This window comes from Phocoena sinus, chromosome 10 (assembly GCF_008692025.1).
Source record: "Phocoena sinus isolate mPhoSin1 chromosome 10, mPhoSin1.pri, whole genome shotgun sequence".
Taxonomy (NCBI): domain Eukaryota; kingdom Metazoa; phylum Chordata; class Mammalia; order Artiodactyla; family Phocoenidae; genus Phocoena; species Phocoena sinus.
The window spans coordinates 88020895-88045574 of record NC_045772.1 but is presented as its reverse complement, the minus strand read 5'-3'; the positions used below and the strand labels follow the sequence as shown (position 1 = coordinate 88045574).

The 24680-nt window shown below is 40.2% G+C and overlaps 1 pseudogene; it reads left to right on the top strand.

The window, feature by feature from the left end:
- On the top strand, positions 1-24676 carry LOC116761225 (annotated as a pseudogene).
- The last annotated feature ends 4 nt before the right edge of the window (positions 24677-24680 follow it).

The window sequence follows — 24680 nt, the reverse complement described above, 5'->3', positions numbered from 1 at the left end:
ATGGTCATAATCTTAAGAGGAATCTGCTTGCCTGTACTTCCTCTTTGGCCTGTTAGTGGCTGGAGCTTAGACGTGGTGGTGATGAGTCACCCTAAGGGAGGGTATAACCTAAGATGGGAGGAACCTGGGTGCCTGAATGACTTTGTGGAACACAGCTGTCTGCTTGCCCTGGTCAGCTCACCTACCTTTGGACTATTAGGAAAGAGAAAAATAAGCTTCTATCTAGTTTGCAACGTTTTATTTTTAAGTCTCCAAGTTATAGCCACTTAGCGCATACCCTCATGATTAAAAATAGTCCCTGCAAACAAGAAATTATTTGTGTGTTTTTGGCATCATGGGCAACCTGTAAGCATCATCTTCAAATATGAGAGATAATACTAAATGCAGAGCTCCCTTGCAAGTATTCATATTCTCATTAATGTATGAACACCTGAAGCATCAAAAGTTCAATTTTGCTCTTCTTTTTCTATGTCACATAGGAAAAGAATTCTGTTTCAGTTCCTGAAATGCATTTTAAAACTTTCCATTCACCTAGCATTGGAACATAAAAAAAGGAAAATGCACTTATTTCTAACTAAATAATATATATTAATGTATGAATTTGCTATGCTATTGTTGGGGCTCTTAAAAAGTTGCTTAAAATGGCATAATGTTCTACCATTTGATTCAAATGGCCTTTAGGTCAGTAATGTACTCCTTAATTGGAAATGTGGACATAGGAAGATACAGAAGTTTGACCAGTAGTGTTTAAAAGAACAAACTAATCGCTATCAACTATGTATCACTTCCTGTTAGATACTGTAATGCACCCATCAAAGGTTGTTCCCAAATGTAGCACCCACATGATGTACTTTGCTAATTGAACAATTACATGTATGCCTATTGCTAGTGTCACAGCTTGTCAAATTCCAAAGGTCTTTCCTTTCTTATTTAAATTTCTCAAGCAGTCCTAATAACGTAAATAAGAATTATCGATTAGTCTATGTTCCTCTAGTGAAAAAATAGTCCCATAACAAAACTGCCTAGGAAGGCTGTTTGTTCAATTTAATCTAAACAAAGAATTGGGTAAGAGCACTCACTGCAGCCTCTTTGATTCACTGGATCATTGAATTCACTGTCTCAGTTGAGTTCTTAATGATTTTCAAATACATTTTGGAGAAGTTACCTATCCTAGCAAAAAATGAGCCTTCACCGTTTTAATTCCCTGCATCTCCTCTGTATTTTATGTGTGATTTTAATATGCTGTGAAATTATTCCAAATCTTTATTGTCCATTGTTCCCTTTTTAAAAACAGGTCCAGAACAGACATGAGACAAGCAACCAAATATATGGCATCGTTTTTCACCTAAATACTCAGAGTTTCAAAAGCATTCTTTCCTCTCCCAAACCACCCCTTCTCCTTGTGGCTTCTGAAGAGTTCTACTTAAATGGATAAGCTCCCCACTGGGGACATTATCAATTAAGAACTTCTGCTCCAGCCTTTGCACTTTGCAGTAATTCAACAATCTTTTATATGTTAAAAACAATCTCACGTCCAAGATTTGGTGTTTCTTGCTAATGCAAAACATCACTGGAAAGGTCATCCTTTTTTCTATAGTGGAACCAACAAAAGAGAAGGGCACTAAGCCCAAAGAAATTCACTAAAACATTTTTCCTTTTCATTCAAGCTTAAAACCTTACCTATCATTACAAAATGAAACAGAAATTTACCAGTCATTAGACTGAATTTGCTGATAATAAGTACTTTTCTGCTTTTGAAAATCCTTTAAAAAAAAGATTAACAAAAGCAGTTCCTATCGAGGTGATTATTGTACATGCTTTTACTTTTTAAAAGAAACCAATTTCCCATGTTCTTACTTTGATGGGCTAATGCTAAACTCCACAAGAAGAAATCTTTTGGAAATGTGGGCATAACCTGGGTTAGACATACTCCAGTGCTTTTCTCAGGTGTTCTGGGTCCTTTCTTAAACATTCTAGGTTTGGTATGCAATATGAAACGCAATTGGGTAAAGGACAGTTTGAAGTTCCTTTGTATGTGCTGTTCAAAAAATAAGTTTACAAAGTCAAAAGTCAGTGTAGTGTGTGTATGCAATAATTTTGTATGTGTGTGTGACAAACCTGTACAATTGGTCGGCTACTGTTAATTGCTTTCTCTCCAGCACCTGTTTAACACAGCATGACGTAGCAGATACTCAATAAAAGATTACTGAATTGAAAGGATGGTTGACGTGTAAAGATTACATATAACCCGTAGTTTAAAATGCCTACTTTTTTAAACAATTGATTCTCAAAAAAAAAGTGAATACGAGATTGATTGCTAAATTACTGAATGCCTATAAAGGTGTGTTTAACCTACTCCAACCTACACAATATGTCGATGGGATGTGAACACTTTTTTTTTTTTTTTTTTTTTTGCGATACGCGGGCCTCACTGTTGTGGCCTCTCCCGTTGCGGAGCACAGGCTCCGGACGTGCAGGCTCAGCGGCCATGGCTCACGGGCCCAGGTGCTCCGCGGCATGTGGGATCTTCCCGGACCGGGGCACAAACCTGCGTCCCCTGCATCGGCAGGCGGACTCTCAACCACTGCGCCACTAGGGAAGCCTGTGAACACTCTTAATTAGCTGCATCCGTTGGACGTTTCCTTACCTCACTGAGATCACTGTCTCCCTTTTAAAATAGAATTCTGGATGCTCCGGAGGCTGCGGAGATAGGTCGAAGCTCGCCCTCGCGATAACTTCCGGAGATAGGTCGAAGCTCGCCCTCGCGATAACTTCTGGAGATAGGTCGAAGCTTGCCCTCGCGATAACTTCCAGCTGGTGTGCCTTAGGACAGTGTCGTGCGGGGCGGGGCCTGCCGGGCGGAGCAGACTGCGCGATGGCTGCGCTCGTGGCCGAAGTGAGCTGGAAGGCCTTAGAGCGAAGACCCCTCACCAAACGCTCAGTTTTTCAAACTGCTATAGTTTAGCCTGCGACGCTTATGATTAGAGTCAACAATTTGCAATAGCCTGCTCACCTGATGCATTCTTAAGGTATGGCTTCTCCACCAGCTTTCTTTAAAAGTCTGGCTCACTTTGAACCTCTTAAAAGCATTAATCTTCCGAGACCTGATAATAAAACTATGGGATAAATTGGATCACTATTACAGAGTTGTCAAGTAACATTGCTGCCCGATCAAAGTCCAGCCACAGGTCTCTTTCCCACTAAAACGTGGCGATGATCAGGCCAAGATCCACAACAGTCTGTACTGTGCTAAGGGGCCTGGCTCTTGCATACAGGCGCATAGACGAGGACAAGGGAAGGACCCATGAGCTGGAGCATTCAGCCGTAAAATGTATGAGAGGAATTCTCTACTGCTATGTGCATCCGGCCCATAAGGTCCAGCAGTTTAAGCAGGATCTACTCCCAACATGTCTTTACTCTATCTTCAAGGTACAGACAGGGGATGAGATCCTCTCCTATGAGGAATATGGTCATCTTCAGATAAATGCAGTGTCACTCTATCTCCTTTACCTTGTGGAAATGATTTCCTCAGAACTCCAGATTATCAATAACACAGATGAAGTCTCTTTTATTCAGAACCTTTTATTTTGTGTAGAAAGCATTTACTGTGTACCTGACTTTGGTGTCTGGGAAAGAGGAAGCATATATAATAATGGCAGCAGAGTTGCATTCGAGGTAATTTGCTGATTTATCAGTGTTTTTGTTTTTGTTTTTGTTTTAATTTCAATGTGTGGAATATGAATAAAAAATCAAAGTACTAGATTGGAAAACATAAAAATAAAAAATAAAATGGAACTAATATTAATGATGACAATTAAATCAGACAACACACACATTGTGCCCAGCATTGCACCAGGCATGTAGTAGATAGCCATTAGATGGTAATAATTACTTTATTTTACAAGAGTGAAAAGAAAAGTTTATTCTACCTGGTGACTCTGTTCTGATTCTGAGGGAAAGTAGCAAATTTTTATAATATGTATGAACTTTTCATCTTACATATAAACGTTGCCTTCTCTCTCCTCTTTTTTTAGAAGAATGGGATAGAGGGCAGACCAATACCTGGGGAAAAAAACAGCTGCATCCTTACACCTGACCTTCCAGGATACCCCCTCCCTCATCATTGCCACCTCTATTGCTTTTGTCTGATTTCTGCATGTTGATCTCTATTTGTCTTGGGTCTGCATGGAGCCACCTGCAGGGCTTTTGTCTCTCCACCTATTGAGTCCCCCTTTGAGTAGAAAAAAGAAAAGATTTCCAGAGTCTGGACAAGAACATTTTCTTAAGTACCTAACAATAAAAGGGGCATGAAACTATTTACCAACCTCACTTAAATCCAGTAAAATTACCATTTACAGGGTGTTGCGTTAAGTTGATTGCTTTCCTTTCTCTAAATAAAGACTTAAATTTCAGCTCACAGGAAAAACTGATACCAAGAGAAGCTGCTCGTGAAATGATACAAGCAGCGCCGGCGGGGGAATGTTAGAGGCAGGGTGGGGAGGAAAACAAAACTTGAACCAAAACCTTCACCACATGTTTCATTTTAGAGTAATAATCAAAAACAAACTAAATGTCAAGTTTCCTTGGATTATTATTCTCCCGGTCACGAGGCCACTTTTCATTGTTTCTCAGGGTGATCCTGAATAGAGATATTGTACAGCCCACATTAGGGAGAGAAACTGGTTGCTCTCAACTCTGACCACAGATGTAAAATAACAGGCTCTGATATTCTTTCAGAAGTTTTGACTTCATTTTTTCTGGAGACTATAAAAAGAAATCTTTTTTGTTGCTACAGCTTTGCTGTGCTAGATGCTTTGTATTGCTTCCCTTCAGTCTGGTCTTAAGAGAAGAGCTTTATCCTGCATACCTATCAGCAAAGAAAAGTGTCTTAGAATCCCTACACAAAAGAATTATTTTGTAGAGGTGCCCGGCCATAGGTTTATATTCATTCCTGGTTTCTCAGGTGACCTATCACGCATAACAAATTTTTTGAAGAGATTAGAAAAAAGATGGTGGGACTAAAGAAGAATTTGAAAGTTCACTGTATCCAATAACCCAAGAAGAACTTTAAAAGAAAAAAAATAAACATTAAGAGAGACAAAGTTTCTAAAATAAACAAACAAGGATCTGCCTTAATAAAGTAGTTGACAGCTTCTCTCCCTCTTTTCCAGGCTCAGCCACCAGCAACAGACAAAAGGCCTCATTTGCACAGCTGTTGCCCAAAGAACTGAACAAAGCGCTGAAACTTTAACTTGAATTTGAAAAAAAAAAAAAAAAGTCAACTGACGAAAAAAAAGCACAGATATCAGGGAAGTCAACGAGGCAAAAAACTTTGTGAGGTCAGGAAGAAGAATTTTCTAAAAGGTAAATTTCCTGGGAGCCCGAAGGAAACTGGAAATCGGAGTCTGATAAAGGCACGGAGGCTGAGCTCTGGAAGCTCCCATCCCCGCACAGCCACCAGAGTGAAAATCACAACAGCAGGGAGAAATCCATTGCCCAGGATGGTGGAGCAGAAAAGGCAACAGTTTCTTCACAGCTCGGAAGCTGGAGCCAAGTGAGGGCTAACTTCAAGAAAGAGCCTGCCTCATATCGTTTCTTCTAACTTCTGGACTCTGCCTTAGAATGAGTCTCTGTCATGGGGAGAGGGAAGATCCGGGTAAGACAGAAGAAGGTAGTAATGTTTTTACATCCCCTTCATTTTAAATATTTTTCTTGTCCTTTTTTTTTTTTTTTTTTTTTTTGGTGTGTGTGTGTGTGTGTGTGTGTTACGCGGGTCTCTCACTGCTGCGGCCTCTCCCGTTGCGGGGCACAGGCTCCGGATGCACAGGCTTAGCGGCCATGGCTCACGGGCCCAGCCGCTGCGCGGCATGTGGGATCTTCCCAGACCGGGGCACGAACCCGTGTCCCCTGCATCGGCAGGCGGACTCTCAACCACTGCGCCACCAGGGAAGCCCCCTGTCCTTTATTTTTTTTAACAATATATAAAGCCTCACAAAAGAAGAGGCAACTAGTGTTTTACAAGTAAAGCCTCTTAGGAAAATAAGAAATATACTGGTTTAGGCTATTTATTATTAATAGACTATCAGTTTCAATAAAAAAGCTTGAAGCATCCATACAATAGAAACTATGAAAACAATTAGAACATTAAACCAGGAGTCAAAGAACAAGATGGCAGGATATAATGGGGACAGGGAGAGGGAGTAATTGTACCAGAAAATATAGAAACAGTCTTCTCCTTTGCTCTATCAGCTGTGATATACAGAACTAAAATTTAAGTTCAACTGCAGTGAATTTAGTTCTTTTTTTTTTTCAGTCCTTTTCCAGCTGCAATAAGAAATGCTGAAGGAATTTCAAGTACAGTCCCAGAAATAGTAATTAAATGTTCACAACATACCGCCTATGCATTGGGTTTGCCCAAAAGTTCATTTGGGTTTTTCCATAAGAGGGTATGGAAACCCGAATGAACTTTTTGGCCAGCCCAATACTAGACACACACACCCTGCTCCCCTTGAAGAGTCTTGGAGTCTTATGAGAAAGAGAAACAAAAACAAATAATCTCAATGCAATATGATCAATTTGGGTTGCATTTCTTTTCATATATACTATAGGAGAGGTTTTGTGGGGCTAGGGAAGGAAAGCCTTCACTTGTTGGGAAAGAGAAAAAGCATTACTAACATTTCACATGAGTGATATATTGGCAGGGACTTAAAAGAAGACCAATTTTCCAAATGGAAAAGAGGGAGAAGGACAGTCCCCAAAGAAACCATGCATGCAAAAGGACAGAGGAGGAAAGACCACAGCGTGTTCAGGAAGATTTCACCATTGAGGGGCTGGGGATAAAGTGGAAAAGTAGCTTGGAACTGTGAAAAACTATAAAGAAGACACTGAAGAGCTTTTCAACAGGTAAGTGAAAGTATCCTATTTCAGTTTTAGAAGCCAGTTGCATGTTGCAACTTGGATAGTGGATAAGAGTAAGAGTGAAATTTAAGGAAGGAGGCTGTTTTAGGGTTCTTCAGAGAAACAGAACCAATAGGATGTGTGTGTGTGTGTATATATATATATATATATATATATATATATATATATATATATATATATATTTATATAACAATGAGTTTCTTTTAAGGAATTGGCTCACACAATCACAGAGGATGGCAAGTCTGGTCTTAAGAGAAGACCAGACCGGCTGGGCTGGCAGGCTGGAGACCCAAGAGAGCCGATGCCACAGTTCTAGCGGAAGGCTCTGTGCTGTAGTAACAGAAAGAGCCAATCAGTGTTGTAGTTGAAGTCCAAAAACAGTGTGCTGAGAATTCTCTCTTGCTTGGGGGAAGTCAGTCATTTTTTTTTTTTTTTTTTAATTTTGGCTGTGTTGGGTCTTCGTTGCTGTGCGCAGGCTTTCTCTAGTTGCGGCGAGTGGGGGCTACTCTTCGTTGCAGTGCGCAGGCTTCTCATTGCAGTGGCCTCTCCCGTTGCCATAAGGAACTCAACTGCCATAAATCCCTTCCCAGGAGTTTCATAACCAGGGAAGATTGATTCTTATCACAGGAGAAGAGACTAGAAATGGACACCTTAACCAGACAGACTTTGTCACAAACTATCATACCTCCCATCTATTCTTCTAAGGGCCTATTCATCATTCCTAAAAATCATTTACCTAAGAGGTGTACATCCCCCCCTCACCTTTAACCTATTGAGATGGCATTTAAGTCTGAATTCTAAGCCACCTGGGGGAGTTACTCATTTTTCCCTGGGTCTCTCTCATGGACACATAAGGTATACACGTTAATAAACTGCTGTTTGCTTTTCTCTTGTCAATCTGTCCCTTATTACAGGAATCTCAGCCAAGAACTCAGAAGGGTAGAGGGAAAATTACGTTTCCTTCCCTCCAAAGACAAAATGGGAGAAGCTCAAAGGGGTACACAAGCTAAATTGTCCTCCTCCATATTAGGAAGTTAATCATTCATGCCTAAAACTGAAAAAATAGGAAATAAGAGTATAAATATGGTAATAGCTAAAAGAGTTAAAACTGGTTGCCCCTTTAGAGGAAGGATAGAGAGAAAAGAGAGGTAAGAGAGGAGACTTTTCGGTTTTATTGTAAGCCTCATACAACTATTTGACCTTTTAAATTACTCCTGCATAGTTTGAGAAAAAAAATAAAATCAAGTTAAGAAAATAAACTTAGTACAATGTAGGAGTCAAAATTTAGTAAATGTTTCTAAATTTCTTCTGACAGACAATTTCTGCCCTACTGTGTGTTCTGACACTCAAAGAGGAGCAAAAGCCTTCTTGGGGCTTTCCTCTTGTCCCCACAACCCCTCTCTGTCCCCAGCAGAATGCCTCAGACCCTGAGACTCTGGGCTTCAAGTTCAAAGGGACAGATGGGAGAGTCACTGGGGATGCCTCATCCTAATTCTCCTGTGAGATTTGGGCAGAGTTGTTTTCTCTATGATCGTGTCTGCAGAAAAAACTCTCGGTCATCTAGAAGTTTCTACTATGTGTAAGGTTGCCATGTCTTTGCCTCTGTTTTGATAACATACCCCTGAGCTTTTTGGCATCATGCTTTCACTTATTCAGTCATTCATTCATTCAAAAACAAATGTTTAATGAGGCCCTACTATGTGCTAGATACTTACTATTAAGTTTCTTAAAATTATTTTTCCTCAATGTATGGTTTTCATACTTAGGCATTAAGATATTTCAAGGTTCTTTATAATTCCTGCCTTTTTGTGTGTTAATTAGAAAAGGCAACCTTCTGTGATATAACGATTAATTAAAATAAGGATAAACTAGATTATCTTAAGAAAAGAAAAGCTCCAAGATTTACTTTCTAAATTTAGATCAGGTCAGTTTAAATTTTCTCTTAACCAACATGTCAGTGGTCTCTCTTCTCACAAAAAAATTAAAATGTTAACATTTATCTAAAAGTGTTATCCACCTCCTGCTGCTGGTTTATGAGCAAATAGACTTCTGCATTTCCTCTCAAGAGAGAAAAGTACATTTACAGAGTAGAACAGTATTTTGAAGTACTAATCCATGTATCCTCACTCCTTCCCATATCACCCCCACCTCTTAGTTTTCAGTTATGGACTAAATGTTTGTGTCTCCCAAAAATTCATATGTTGAAGCCCTAATGTGGTGGCCTTTGAAGGTGGGGCCTCTGGGGGTAATTCGATCATGAAGATGGAGCCTCCATGAGGGAACTAGTGTCCTTAGAAAAAGAGAAAGAGAGCTGCCCTTTTTCTCTCCTCTCCATCATGGAAGGATACAAGAAGACGTGTATCTACAAGCCAGGAAGAGGGGTCTCACCAGACACTGAATCTGCTAGTGCCTTGATATTGGACTTCCCAGCCTCCAAAACTGAGAGAAATAAATGTTTGTGGTTTAAGTCACCCAGTCTATATTTTTGTGATAGCAGCCTGAACTAAGGTTACCCAAAGCAGGAATTGAAATCCCAGAAGTAGCCACCTGCCATGAAAATCAGGAGCCTACACTCCAGAGACAGCCCATAAGAATATACACCTTCTGTTTTCCACATCTCCATCAATACTAGCTTTTCTAACTAGCATAATGAATGTTAGAAACAAGGTCTCATTGTGGAAACGAGTGGAATTTCAGATATGTTGTTCAATGAACAGAATACGAAAGTCCACCCAGGGCTTCCCTGGTGGTGCAGTGGTTAAGGATCCGCCTGCCAATGCAGGGAGACACGGTTTTGAGCCCTGGTCCGGGAAGATCCCACGTGCCATAGAGCAACTAAGCCTGTGCACCACAACTAGTGAGCCTGCGCTCTACAGCCCGCGAGCCACAACTGCTGAAGCCCGTGTGCCTGGAGCCCGTGCTCCGCAACAAGAGAAGCCACCACAATGAGAAGCCCGCGCAGCGCAACAAAGAGTAGCCCCCGCTCACCGCAACTAGAGAAAGCCCGCGCGCAGCAACAAAGACGCTACGCAGCCAAAAAAATTTTTTAAAGTCCACCCACGCCTGTAACCTGTACCCTCAAGGATAATGCCCAAGGCTTGACCCACAACAGAACCTGTGTCCAATCATTGAGTCAGAGGACTTCTGGTTGCCTCATGCGACTCCAAGGGTACAGAATTCTGCCTCTGGATATGGTTGCATCTGCTTCAAGTAAACATTTCATGAAAGAGGTAGTTGGAGCACTTCAAAAGAACAGAGAGCTGGGACTTCATCGATCTTACGGAACAGTTTGTATAAATGTTTTTGAGCCTGCTTGCCAATGAATTTTTTTTAATAAGGTCTGTATTTGTGGCATAACTTGTGGAGAGTAAGTCAGTTTTGTGGTGGTTACTATTATTTACTAAAATAACCTAAAGTTGTATGAGACTAAACTGGCTTAGGTTTACAGAATTATTTGACAGAGAGTGAAGAGCCCTGAATGAAATTTGTAGTCATGACCAGGGAACAGTGCAGCATAAGAAAGCTTGGATCATATAGCTGAGAGTTACTAGGAGCATGAACATCTCAACAGAAGCTACTGTAGTGTAGTGACTACATCTGGAAACCATACACGATGACCTCAGCAAATGACAGCATGGACAACTACTAACCAAGGCCCAGATACTTCCTCCTTCCCTGGAGCCAAGAGGCTACTTAAATGCAATCAGAGGATTGTCTGCATTAAAATTTGAAGTGACTGAGTTTGCCAGGAATTGACTAAAACTATGGTTACTGCCATCAGGAAGAATCGAGTCTCTAAATAGATATTAAACTGGAATTTAGAAAAAAAAGAATCTAAGACTTTTCCTTTCTTGCACGTCTGAGCTTTGGATTTTGAGAAATTCATACCCACTATATGCCACACGAGGAAAAACAATTCTGGGTCTCTCTCAATTTTTCTCTCCCAGATCTTTTAAGACTTGACACCTCTGTTACATTTTCTCCTCTAGTTAGGTCTTCAGGAGTGACCCCATGATCCCCCTAGGCTCTTCTTTGTTATCCAAAGTCTGGTTTAAAGCCCAGAAAAGGGATATTCACGTCTTGCTGAAAATCAGGGAGAAAAGAAAGGCACCATCTTAAGTATGTAGGTATGTGTCTTAGCTTTTGCTTCTATAACAAATACCATAGATTGGATGGTCTAAACATTTATTTCTTACAGTTCTGAAGGCTGAGAAGTCCAAGGTCAAGCTGTCAGCAGATTTGGTGTCTGGCAAGAGCCTTCTTCTTGGCTTATAGGAAGCCACCTTCTCACTGTATCCTCACGGCAGAGAGAGAGATCATCTTTCTCACATCTCTTCTTATAAGGACACTAATCCCATGCACTGGGGCTCAACACTCACAACCTAATTACCTCCCAAAAGTCCCACCTCCAAATATCATCACATTGGGAATTAGGAAGTGGTGATGAGGAAAAAGTTATGTTGAATTCACCTCCCAGGAATTTTACTTCCTGAGGGAAGACGGTAGAATCATCTTGCATTCAGCAAAAATTTAACTATCAGCCAGCATTAGGAAAGCACTAGTTTCACCAGGATGAGTAAAATATTTTCTGACATCAAATAAGGAGACAGACCATATAATGTGCTAAGTGCTGTGATGGGGTTAGGTACAGAACCAGCGTTGGGGGATGGAGAGAGCCCAGCTCTGACTGGAGGCATCTGAAAAGGCTTTCAGAAGTGATGAGATTGAAACTGGGTCCTAAGTTTCACCAGCAGAGAATGGCCTTGCCAGTGAGCAGTAACAGAAAATGTCAAGGCAAAAATGAGAGAAAAAGCATAGCATGTTAGAAATGGTGACAAGTCCAGGGGTCAGAAAGTATGTGGGTGGACTAGCAAGACTATGCTAGAGGGTGAAAGTGTGGTCAGATTGTGAAGACTCGTGAATGCTTTTCTGAAGAGATTGGCCTTGATGAGGTCAGCCAGGTCATCCAATGAGCCTGCAGGTCCCAAAGAGGTGCCCTAATGGGAGCACAAAAAACCAGAGCTCTGGGCCCCTCCACTCTACCCCAGACCACTTTGTATCTTTTATATATCTCTTATATTTCTAATTTGAAAGTAGAACTCCGCTGTTATTTTTAAGTTTTAAAATTACTCATATAAGCAAATGAAAGTCATGAAAGATCTTTATTTAGGGAAGTTAAATGACCGTGTTTACATTTCAGACAGCTAATTCTGGTTGCAGGGCAGGAGGAAAGATTAGAGAAAGGAGACATAAGAGGCGGAAAAATCATTAGTTAGACTGTTAAAATAGCCCATACAAGGAATGACAAAGGGTCCAAACTAAGGTAGTGATAGTACAAGTGTGAACAGATGCAGGAGGAGGGAACACATTCTAGAGACATTTTAGAAATTGAATGAACAGCCTTTTACAAGTCCTATTACACATGTAGCAGATTTCAACAGCATTTGGGCATAGCAGGCAGATAATCCACTTTACCTTTACTTTGGTGGATTCATGTAATATCAGCTGCTTCACTTCAACTCCAGTGTATTACCACAGGGAGGTGAGATAAGGACCTCTGGCAACATTCCAAAGTCTAGGTTGTTGAAGGTATTACAGTTTGTAGACTGATGTGACTTTGGAAAACAACATTAAATTTAGTGGCTTATGGATGAACATAGGAAAAGTCACCAATGCAGAGTGTCCATTTGACTTATCAATTCCAGAAGACTGATGTGGTATTTTGTTGTCTCTTTTCTTCTCTCTCTTTCACTTTCTACAAGTAATATTTTTTTCCAACTCTAAAAAAAGGAATCTGAAAAAAATAAATTTAGTAGTAAATAAAGTAAGCCATAGATATGGTTCATTTTGTTGTTGTTGTGTTATACTATTTGTCATGATATCACATGATAGAATGGTTTACTAAGATGGATCCTTACAGTGTGCTGGCCTTATGGGCAGGCAGAACAGACTGTTGACTCTATTGAGATTTGGTGATGAGTTGCTCAACCCTTATTCACACATTCAATCATTAACTACTTACTAAGCATCTACTTCGAAAAAGGTCTTATGACAGGTAAGCACAGTGGAATACAACACAGATGTAGTCTTAGGCTAGTAGAGTTTTCAGCCAGCCAGAGAGAAAAACATTAAACAACCAGTTGCACACTTAATTATTTGACCATTATTGTGATAACTGCTTTGAAGATGAAAGAAAAGCTACAAGAGAGTCTAGAACAGGGGACCTCACCTAGTCTGCACTTCCACGAAGGAGTGACCCTTGATGGGTGAGCTGAAGAACAGGCTGCTGCTTCTGCAAGAAAATGGAGAAGAGATATTCAGGCAGAGTAGGTGGTGCAAAGCAGGCATATATGCACTGAGCAGCTGGAAAAAGCCATGGTGGCTGGAGGGCGGAAATCAACAGGAAGACTGGCCGGATGCACAGATTTGTACGCCTCGTTGGAGTTTGGTTTTAGCCAGAAGGCCAAAGGAACGCCTTCAATGGAATTTAAACAGAGGGTGTGCTCATCAGACATTTTTTTTTTTATAGCAGCGTTATTTTTTTTTCACATCTTTATTCGAGTATAATTACTTTACAATGGTGTGTTAGTTTCTGCTTTATAACAAAGTGAATCAGTTATACATATACATATGTTGCCATATCTCTTCCCTCTTGCGTCTCCCTCCTTCCCACCCTAACTATCACACCCCTCCAGGAGGTCACAAAGCACCGAGCTGATCTCCCTGGGCTATGCGGCTGCTTCCCACTAGCTATCTACCTTACGTTTGGTAGTGTATATATGTCCATGCCTCTCTCTTGCTTTGTCACAGCTTACCCTTCCCCCTCCCCATATCCTCAAGTCCATTCTCTAGTAGGTCTGTGTCTTTATTCCTGTCTTAACCCTAGGTACTTCATGACATTTTTTTCCTTGAATTCCATATATATGTGTTAGCATACGGTATTTGTCTCTCTCTTTCTGACTTACTTCACTCTGTATGACAGACTCTAGGTCTATCCACCTCATTACAAATAGCTCAATTTCATTTATTTTTATGGCTGAGTAATATTCCATTGTATATATGTGCCACATCTTCTTTATCCATTCATCCGATGATGGACACTTAGGCTGTTTCCATCTCTGGGCTATTGTAAATAGAGCTGCAATGAACATTTTGGTACATGACTCTTTCTGAATTATGGTTTTCTCAGGGTATATGCCCAGTAGTGGGATTGCTGGGTCATATGGTAGTTCTATTTGTAGTTTTTTAAGGAACCTCCATACTGTTCTGCACAGTGGCTGTATCAATTAACATTCCCACCAACAGTGCAAGAGGGTTCCCTTTTCTCCACACCCTCTCCAGCATTTATTGTTTCTAGATTTTTTGATGATGGCCATTCTGACTGGTGTGAGATGATATCTCATTGTAGTTTTGATTTGCATTTCTCTAATGATTAATGAAGTTGAGCATTCTTTCATGTGTTTGTTGGCAGTCTGTATATCTTCTTTGGAGAAATGTCTATTTAGGTCTTCAGCCCATTTTTGGATTGGGTTGTTTGTTTTTTTTATTGAGCTGCGTGAGCTGCTTATAAACTTTGGAGATTAATCCTTTGTCAGTTGCTTCATTTGCAAATATTTCCTCCCATTCTGAGGGTTGTCTTTTCGTCTTGTTTATGGTTTCCTTTGCTGTGCAAAAGCTTTGAAGTTTCATTAGGTCCCATTTGTTTATTTTTGTTTTTATTTCCATTTCTCTAGGAGGTGGGTCAAAAAGGATCTTGCTGTGATTTATGTCATAGAGTGTTCTGCCTATGTTTTCCTCTAAGAGTTTGATAGTGTCTGGCCTTACATTTAGGTCTTTAATACATTTTGAGCTTATTTTTGTGTATGGTGTTAGGGAGTTACCTAATCTCATTCTTTTACATGTACCTGTCCAGTTTTCCCAGCACCATTTATTGAAGAGGCTGTCCTTTCTCCACTGTACATTCCTACCTCCTTTATCAAAGATAAGGTGACCATATGTGTGTGGATTTATCTCTGGGCTTTCTATCCTGTTGCATTGATCTATCTTTCTGTTTTTGTGCCAGTACCATACTCTCTTGATTATTGTAACTTTGTAGTATAGTCTGAAGTCAGGGAGCCTGATTCCGCCAGCTCCGTTTTTCGTTCTCAAGATTTCTTTGGCTATTCGGGGTCTTTTGTGTTTCCATACACATTGTGAAATATTTTGTTCTAGTTCTGTGAAAAATACCAGTGGTAGTTTGATAGGGATTGCATTGAATCTGTAGATTGCTTTGGGTAGTAGAGTCATTTTCACAATGTTGATTCTTCCAATCCAAGAACATGGTATATCTCTCCATCTATTTGTATCATCTTTAATTTCTTTCATCAGTGTCTTATAATTTTCTGCATACAGGTCTTTTGTCTCCTTAGGCAGGTTTATTCCTAGATATTTTATTCTTTTTGTTGCTGTGGTAAATGGGAGTGTTTTCTTGATATCACTTTCAGATTTTTCATCATTAGTATATAGGAATGCCAGAGATTTCTGTGCATTAATTTTGTATCCTGCTACTTTACCAAATTCATTGATTAGCTCTAGTAGTTTTCTGGTAGCATCTTTAGGATTCTCTATGTATAGTATCATGTCATCTGCAAACAGTGACAGCTTTACTTCTTCTTTTCCGATTTGGATTCCTTTTATTTCCTTTTCTTCTCTGATTGCTGTGGCTAAAACTTCCAAAACTATGTTGAATAAGAGCGGTGAGAGTGGGCAAACTTGTCTTGTTCCGGATCTTAGTGGAAATGCTTTCAGTCTTTCACCATTGAGGACGATGTTGCCTGTGGGTTTGTCATATATGGCCTTTATTATGTTGAGGAACGTTCCCTCTATGCCTAATATCTGCAGGGTTTTTATCATAAATGGGTGTTGAATTTTGTCAAAAGCTTTCTCTGCATCTATTGAGATCATATGGTTTTTCTCCTTCAATTTGTTAATATGGTTTATCACATTGTTTTGCGTATATTGAAGAATCCTTGCATTCCTGGAATAAACCCCACTTGATCATGTTGTATGATCCTTTTAATGTGCTGTTGGATTCTCTTTGCTAGTATTTTGTTGAGGATTTTTGCATCTATGTTCATCAGTGATATTGGCCTGTAGTTTTCTTTCTTTGTGACATCCTTGTCTGGTTTTGGTATCAAGGTGATGGTGGCCTCGTAGAATGACTTTGGGAGTGTTCCTCCCTCTGCTATATTTTGGAAGAGTTTGAGAAGGATAGGTGTTAGCTCTTCTCTAAATGTTTGATAGAATTCACCTGTGAAGCCATCTGGTCCTGGGCTTTTGTTTGTTGGAAGCTTTTAAATCACAGTTTCAATTTCAGTGCTTGTGATTGGTCTGTTCATATTTTCTATTTCTTCCTGATTCAGTCTTGGCAGGTTGTACATTTCTAAGAATTTGTCCATTTCTTCCAGGTTGTCCATTTTATTGGCATAGAGTTGCTTGTAGTAATCTCTCATGATCTTTTGTATTTCTGCAGTGTCAGTTGTTACTTCTTTTTCATTTCTAATTCTATTGATTTGAGTGTTCTCCCTTTTTTTCTTGATGAGTCTAGCTAATGGTTTATGAATTTTGTTTATCTTCTCAAAGAACCAGCTTTTAGTTTTTTTTTTTGTTTTTGTTTTTTTTTTAATAAATTTATTTATTTTTGGCTGTGTTGGGTCTTTGTTTACTGTGCGAGGGCTTTCTCTAGTTGCGGTGAGCGGGTGCCACTCCTCATCGCTGTACGCAGGCCTCTTACTATCGCGGCCTCTCGTTGTGGAGCACAGGCTCCAGATGCGGAGGCTCAGTAGTTGTGGCTCACGGGCCCAGTTGCTCCGCGGCATGTGGGATCTTCCCAGATCAGGGCTCGAACCCGTGACCCCTGCATTGGCAGGCGGATTCTCAACCACTGTGCCACCAGGGAAGCCCCCAGCTTTTAGTTTTATTGATCTTTGCTATCATTTCCTTCATTTCTTTTTCAGTTATTTCTGATCTGATTTTTACGATTTCTTTCCTTTTGCTAAATTTGGGGGGTTTTTTTTATTATTCTTTCTCTAATGCTTTAGGTGCAAGGTTAGGTTGTTTATTCGAGATGTTTCCTGTTTCTTAAAGTAGGATTGTATTGCTATAAACTTCCCTCTTAGAACTGCTTTTGCTTCATCCCATAGATTTTGGGTTGTTGTGACTCCATTGTCATTTTTTTCTAGGTATTTTTTGATTTCCTCTTTGATTTCTTCAGTGATCACTTTGTTATTAAGTAGTGTATTGTTTAGCCTCCATGTGTTTGTATTTTTTACAGATCTTTACCTGTAATTAATATCTAGTCTCATAGCACTGTGGTCCGAAAAGATACTTGACATAATTTCAATTTTCTTAAATTTACCAAGGCTTGACTTGTGACCCAAGATATGATCTATCCTGGAGAATGTTCCATGAGCACTTGAGAAAAATGTGTATTCTGTTGTTTTTGATGGAATGTCCTATAAATATCAGTTAAGTCCATCTTGTTTAATATAAATATCAATTAAGTCCATCTTGTTTAATGTATCATTTAAAGCTTGTGTTTCCTTATTTATTTTCATTTTGGATGATCTGTCCATTGGTGAAAGTGGGGTGTTAAAGTCCCCTACTGTGAATGTGTTACTGTCGATTTCTCCTTTTATGGCTGCTAGTATTTGCCTTATGTATTGAGGTGCTCCTATGTTTCGTGCATAAATATTTACAATTGTTATATCTTCTTGGATCTGAATTGGATTCTGAATTCTTTTTCAGGTAGACTGCCTATTTCCTCTTCATTTGTTAGGTCTGGTGGGTTTTTATCTTGCTCCTTCATCTGCTGTGTGTTTTTCTGTCTTCTCATTTTGCTTATCTTACTGTGTTTGGGGTCTCCTTTTTGCAGGCCGCAGGTTCATAGTTTCCGTTGTTTTTGGTGTCTGTCCCCAGTGGCTAAGGTTGGTTCAGTGGGTTGTGTAGGCTTCCTGGTGGAGGGGACTAGTGCCTGTGTTCTGGTGGATGAGGCTGGATCTTGTCTTTCTGGTGGGCAGGTCCACATCTAGTGGTGTGTTTTGGGGTGTCTGTGGACTTATTATGATTTTAGGCAGCCTCTCTGCTAATGGGTGGCATTGTGTTCCTGTCTTGCTAATTGTTTGGCATAGGATGTCCAGCACTGTAGCTTGCTGTTTGTTGAATGAAGCTGGGTGCTGGTGTTGAGATGGAGATCTCTGGGAGATTTTCGCCATTTGATATTATGTGGAGCTGGGTGGTCTCTTGTGGACCAGTGTCCTGAAGTTGGCTCTCCCACGTCAGAGGCAGAGCACTGACTCCTGGCTGCAGCACTAAGAGCCTTTCATCCACACGGCTCAGAATAAAAGGGAGAAGAAGTAGAAAGAAAGAATTAGTAGAAGGAGAAAGAAAGAAAGAAAGAAAGAAAGAAGGCAGGGAGGGAGGAGGGAAGGAAGGAAAAAAGAAAGAAGATAAAGTAAAATAAAATAAAATATAATAAAGTTATTAAAATAAAAAAAATATTAAGAAAAAAATTAAAAAAAAAAAACGGACGGATAGAACCCTAGGACAAATGGTGGAAGCAAAGCTATACAGACAAAATCTCACACAGAAGCATACACATACACACTCACCAAAAGAGCAAAAGGGGGAAAAAATCATAAATCTTGCTGTCAAAGGCCACCTCCTTAATTTGGGATGATTCGTTGTCTATTCATGTATTCCACAGATGCAGGTTACATCAAGTTGATTGTGGAGCTTTAATCCGCTGCTTCTGAGGCTACTAGGAGTGATTTTCCTTTCTCTTCTTTGTTCTCGCAGCTTCCAAGGGCTCAGCTTTGGATTTGGCCCCACCTCTGCGTGTAGGTCGGCTCACTCAGGCGGGGGTGGGGGGGTGGGGGGGTGGGGGGGGTACGGAGGCGGGGCGAGCTTGCGGCGGCAGAGGCCAGCGTGACGTTGCGCCAGCCTGAGGCGTGCCGTGCGTTCTCCCGGGGGAGTTGTCCCTGGATCACCGGACCCTGGTAGTGGCAGGCTGCACAGGCTCCCCGGAAGGGGGATGTGTATAGTAACCTGTGGTCGCACACAGAATTCTTGGTGGCGGCAGCAGCAGCCTTAGCGTCTCATGCCTGTCTCTGGGGTCTGCGCTTTTAGCCGCGGCTCGCACCCGTCTCTGGAGCTCCTTTAAGGAATGCTCTGAATCCCCTCTCCTCGCGCACCAGGAAACAAAGAGGGAAGAAAAAGTCTCCTGCCTCTTCGGCAGGTCCAGACATTTTCCCGGACTCCCTCCCGGCTAGCCGTAGCGCACTAACCCCCTTCAGGCCGTGTTCACCCCGCCAGTCCTCTCCTTGCCCTCCGACCGTAGCCCGAGCCTCAGCTCCCAGCCCCGCCCGCCCCAGCGGGGGAGCAAACAAGCCTCTCGGACTGGTGAGTGCCGCTCGGCCCTTATCCTCTGTGCGGGAATCTCTCCCCTTTGCCCTCCGCACCCCTGTTGCTGCGCTCTCCTCCGCGGCCCCCGAAGCTTTCCCCCTCCGCCACCCGCAGTCTCTGCCCGCGAAGGGGCTTCTAGTGTGTGGAAATCTTTCCTCCTTCACGGCTGCCTCCCACTGGTGCAGGTCCCGTCCCTATTCTTTTGTCTCTGTTTATTCTTTTTTCTTTTGCCCTACCCAGGTACCTGGGGGGGTTCTTGCCTTTTGGGAGATCTGAGTTCTTCTGCCAGCGTTCAGTAGGTGTTCTCTAGCAGTTGTTCCACGTGTAGATGTATTTCTGGTGTATCTGTGGGGAGGAAGGTGATCTCCACGTCTTACTCTTCCGCCATCTTCCAGGAAGCCTATATCCATCAGACATTTTTTTAAGGACTTCTCCAACTTCTGGGTGAAAAATAGATTGGAGTGAGACAGAAGTGGATTCAGGGAGACCACATAAGTGGCTCTTGTCAGAAACTTCACCAGATTTCTCATCTGCAGACCCTGATGCCAACAACCTGAGTTCCGGCAACAATTTTAACCAGAGCAGAGTGTACATACAGTTAGGCCCGGATACACCCAGCAAGAGAGTCTAGAGTGTATCTTGCTGTTGAGTTTGACGTCCTGTGCCTCTAGGCCACAGCCTTTGCCACTGCAGATGTGTGGGCCTGGGCCCTGTGCCAGCCACTGTTTCAGGGTTTCCTTCTTCCTCATTTGCTACACATGGCTGAAGCCTCTTCCTATAACCTGCCCCTGACCTCTGCCTGGCTTCACCAGTCCTTCACTTCTGTAGTCATTCATCACGCACTGGATGGGCCTCTTAGAATAGCACTGTCTTCCAGATAGAGTTTTGTTCTACCAGCTGCTCCTACCTCAGCTATTGGTTCCCTCACTGGTTTCAGCCCTGCCCTAGGTCAAGGTCCTCACCTGGTCCCTCCCTTCCCCCAAAGTTCCTCTGAGGCGAGGCTGTCAGAATCATACAAAATAAACTACAATAAATAGCACACAATGGTGGGTTACCTATCTAGAAGCGTTTTCCTTTAGCAGAAGACAGCTTTCTTATTTCTTATTCTTCTGAGAGAGGAAGGTAAGATTTATTATTTGTTAACAGTTGCACCAGAAATTCCAGTGTGGCTGAAGCACTGTTGCATATGGTTTTCAAAAGAATCAGGAACATGTTTTATAGCAATAAATATCACTCAGATTTTTTTCTCAAACATGTTTCATTGTTTAGGTCTTTTTGCTTTTAACTGGCCTGAGTGTCTGACTCCCATGTTTCTCTGGATTTCCTACAGTACAAATGATACACCTCAGTGAAGAGAAATACTGGCATGTGAAAAGAAGAGAGTCAATTTAATCTGCATTTAATCTGTAGCAGGTGTGCTGTTGGATTTAGTAAGCATTTCTGGGTAAGCAGTGTTTTTTTTTTCTTTCTTTCCTTAGGAAGAGGCCTTGAATCACATGAGCAAAATTTAAATCAAAACATGAAATATAATCTGAGCAGGATACAACAAATAATTCTCCACCCTTACACTTTCTCTACACCTAAAAGAAAAAAGTTAGAGGGAAAAAGTTTTCTCTGAGCTTGCTAGGGTACATTTCTTTTTCTTTTGTTTCCTTTTTCCTTTTCCAGTCCAGGCAAGATGGGACCACCTGTAGAAATTAACTAACATCTCATTTCCTGAGTCTGAAATCTGAAAAACATTTATAAGTTTCAGGATAACATCTTTTTACATCTGTGTTTGTGGTTCCGTTTTAAACACCTTTTTCTAAAAATAGAATTCTCAGTAGGACCAGAACAAACACGGACTGGGTGAAAAATGTTTCTGCCAGATTGTGAGATTGATGTGAATTAAAGTAGCTGAAATGTAAGCCCATGTTATTGTAATCTGAAGTGTTAGAGCGTGCCCTTCAGCTAAGAAATGCAAAATATTTTCAAAACAAGCATCATGTGACACTCAGCAGATTGAGTCATATTATTGCAGCTCTCCAGAGGAGGTAATTTGTCGTGCAGAGACTTTGGGATGTTTTGCTAAAATATTGACCTTTTATTTCCTAATGCGGCTCAGAATTCTCAAATTTTTGATGCACTTTTTTTACATTTTGTTCTGTTAACCGGATTGCTGTCAAAAATTCTAATGAATCTTACTATCGTTTAAGATAGAAGGGATAGAAAAGAGATGTACAAAAAAAGAACAACAAAGTTTCAGGTGTTTTGATTTAACGCTTTTTATGCGGTTTTGAAGTTCCCAACCATACTATTAACTTATCTACTTCAGCACTTTGTAACCTGTCCTCAAATTTGGGATTTTCTTTATCCTTTCTTCCATGTACTCTGATAGCACATATGTTATAATCTGTAGATTAGTTTAATTTTCTGCAATGATGAAAACATCAAAGAGTTTTAGTCACTTGAGCTGCCAGTTAGAAACTGAAGCTTCCAGCTCCACCTGAGCAGAAATAAACAAGCCCCAAAAGGAAAGGTGAGTAGGAGCCAGAAAGAGATCCAGTGGCAAAGCCTTTGTGGGAAATATGGAAGAACAATGTTATTTCTGCTTACTAGATATGTGAGCACAGTGCGAGGGACACCAAAAGCTGAGGCTGGACAAAAACAAGAAGCAGAGGCTTTGACTTATATCAAAATTGGTCAGGAGAGAGGCAATTGTCCTTTGCAAATAATTTCGAAAAGAGCTTCCTACCTAACAATACACCCTCCATTCAGTTCATCTTTTGTCTTCTATTCCTTTTATTTCCTTTGGGGTTTTTTGTTTGCTTTGTTTTGTTTACATATATGCTTAGCTTCTGGCTCTCATCATTTCTCAAACTCCAGCTCAGTGACTTTTTTTTTTTAAATAACAAAGGACGTTCCCAATTTAATGAATTAAATTAATTTTCAGATTTAAGAAATCCAGTAAATCTCAAGAGGAATAAATATGAGCAGAAACATGCTTAGGCCCATAATAGATAGAAGGCTGAAAACCAAAGAGAAAAAAACTTGAAAGCAGACAGACAAAAAATGGCAACTCTACATAAAGCAGCACACAGTTTGAATGATGTTGATTTCCTATCAGAAACTGTGGAGATGAAAAACAACATCAAAGAGGTTTAAAAAAAATCTGCCAAGACAAAATTCTGCATCCAGCATAAGTGTTCTTCAGGAACAAAGGCAAATAAAGACATTTCAGGTAAATGAAAACAAAAAAAACTCAGCACAAGCAAACCTGAACCATAACAAATGGAAAAAACAAGTTTTTCCAGTTGAAGGAAAATTATACCAGACGGAATTATATATATATATTTATATATATGATCATAAATAATTTGTATATTAAGTACTACATAATTACAAATAGATAATTTGTATGCACATTTGATCATTTTCATATCTTTCCTCCATATTTTTTTAGCTGGGAGAATTAAAGAGGAAAATTGTTTTGTCAGTTTTGAAGAAAAGATTCTTTAAATTCTATAGTGCTCAACAATTTTCAGAAGTTTCACACACGTGATTTCATACAATCCCATAATAACCTTTTTTTTTTTCAAATTCCAACTCAGTGACTTTTTTGATTTCTTTGTATTCAGTAGGTTATTTCTAGGCATCTGATATCTTGTGGCTATATTTTTAACACCCATAGTAAGATTTTAGATACTTTCACTTATTTTTTTAATTAGTCCTCCGTCCAGAGCCAGCTCCCTCTGTTATTCTGTGCTGGCTCAAAGCTCTGACTCATCTTCCTGGTAAGATGCTGCCTATGTTTGCCAAAGAAAAAAAGACCCGTCTCTGAAGGAGGCAGAGTTAAAAGTTCTCCAAGGGCCCAATTTCTGTGAATTCGTAATCCAAACATATACAACATAAGTGAAAGCTGAACAATTACCTCATAAATGTTGGAGAACATATTCGAGGTAGGGCCGTATATGCCTGTGTTTAATTATCTTTATGATTAACAGAAAAACACTTTCAAAGGACCGAAACATTTTTAGTTCATCTAACCAAAGGAAGATCAAATTTGTATAGGGCCTTTCAACTTAAAGGGGTACTCTTTAAGAAAAAGAACACAGAATTAAAACTAGAAAATTAGGAACAAAAGTGAATATATGTTTGGAAAGAAAAATAAATCACAATAAAATACATTTTAAAAAATAGATAAACACATTAAACATCATACAATACAGAAAATAACTATTTTATTAATTAATTGCCTGTTAAGCCTCTCAGATACAAGTTTCTGTTTTTTGGCTTCATACTCTGAAAAATATATACAAAATTAATTGTAACACAAGAGGAATTAAAATACAGTTTTAAATTGTTGCTACATTATATTGAGCTGCGTAAATATGTAATCACATTACTCTCATACTACATACATTAACTAAGTTGATGAATATGCATAGGTATCTTGTCATCAGAGCTCTTAGTTTTTCAGTCTATATTTCTTTATTGTTGGCAATTTTGTGTACTATTTCATCTGGAACTGCTCAACTTTCCAAGGACAAAGCATGTCAGATACTATAAGAAGTGATCTGACATATTAGAATGAAATGCACAGTCTGTCAAGAGACTTATTGTTACTTAATATTACTGTTTGTAATATTCCTAAAGTTTGTAACCTATAAACACAAGAATTATTAGATAGATTTTATTTTGTGTGATTCTCATCCAAAAAAGAAAAAAATGTTGCGCATTTATCGTTGTACATTCTGCATTATTAAGTATGTTACTGACAGGAGAGAATGACCATTTTGATTAGGTGATAATGGGAAGGGGGATGTTTTGCTTACAATTCTACACTTCAGATGCTTAGAAGAATTTTCCACAGACTAGCTTCTGGCTTCCTGATTTCTAAGTCCTTTTTCTCTTCCACAATCCACATACTTCAGTGCCTGGTGCTATAGGACACATTCATATCACAACATGACTCCACTCTTGCAGTTCCATGTTGTAATGCCAGATAGTCCACAGAAGTTTCCTGGAAGCAATTCTTCTAAAGAGATGGCAATTATACATGGAAGTGATTGTCAATTTCTGCATCCCCAAAATGCCTGACACCAGAAGAAGGGTGCAGGAAAGAAAGTATGAGTGGAGACAGGAGTCTTAACCAATTGTAGTTAAAAGTTTGTAAATTTTACAAAATCATATTACCATGTGAACACATGGCTAGGGCCTTCCCAAGGCCCGGGAGGGAGCCATGCAAGGAACGGCCTTGAAATGCAAGCTCCATCAGCTTCGCAGTAAAGTTGCTTCTGCATCTAACCTCATTGACCTTTTAAAACAGGATGGTTAGACTC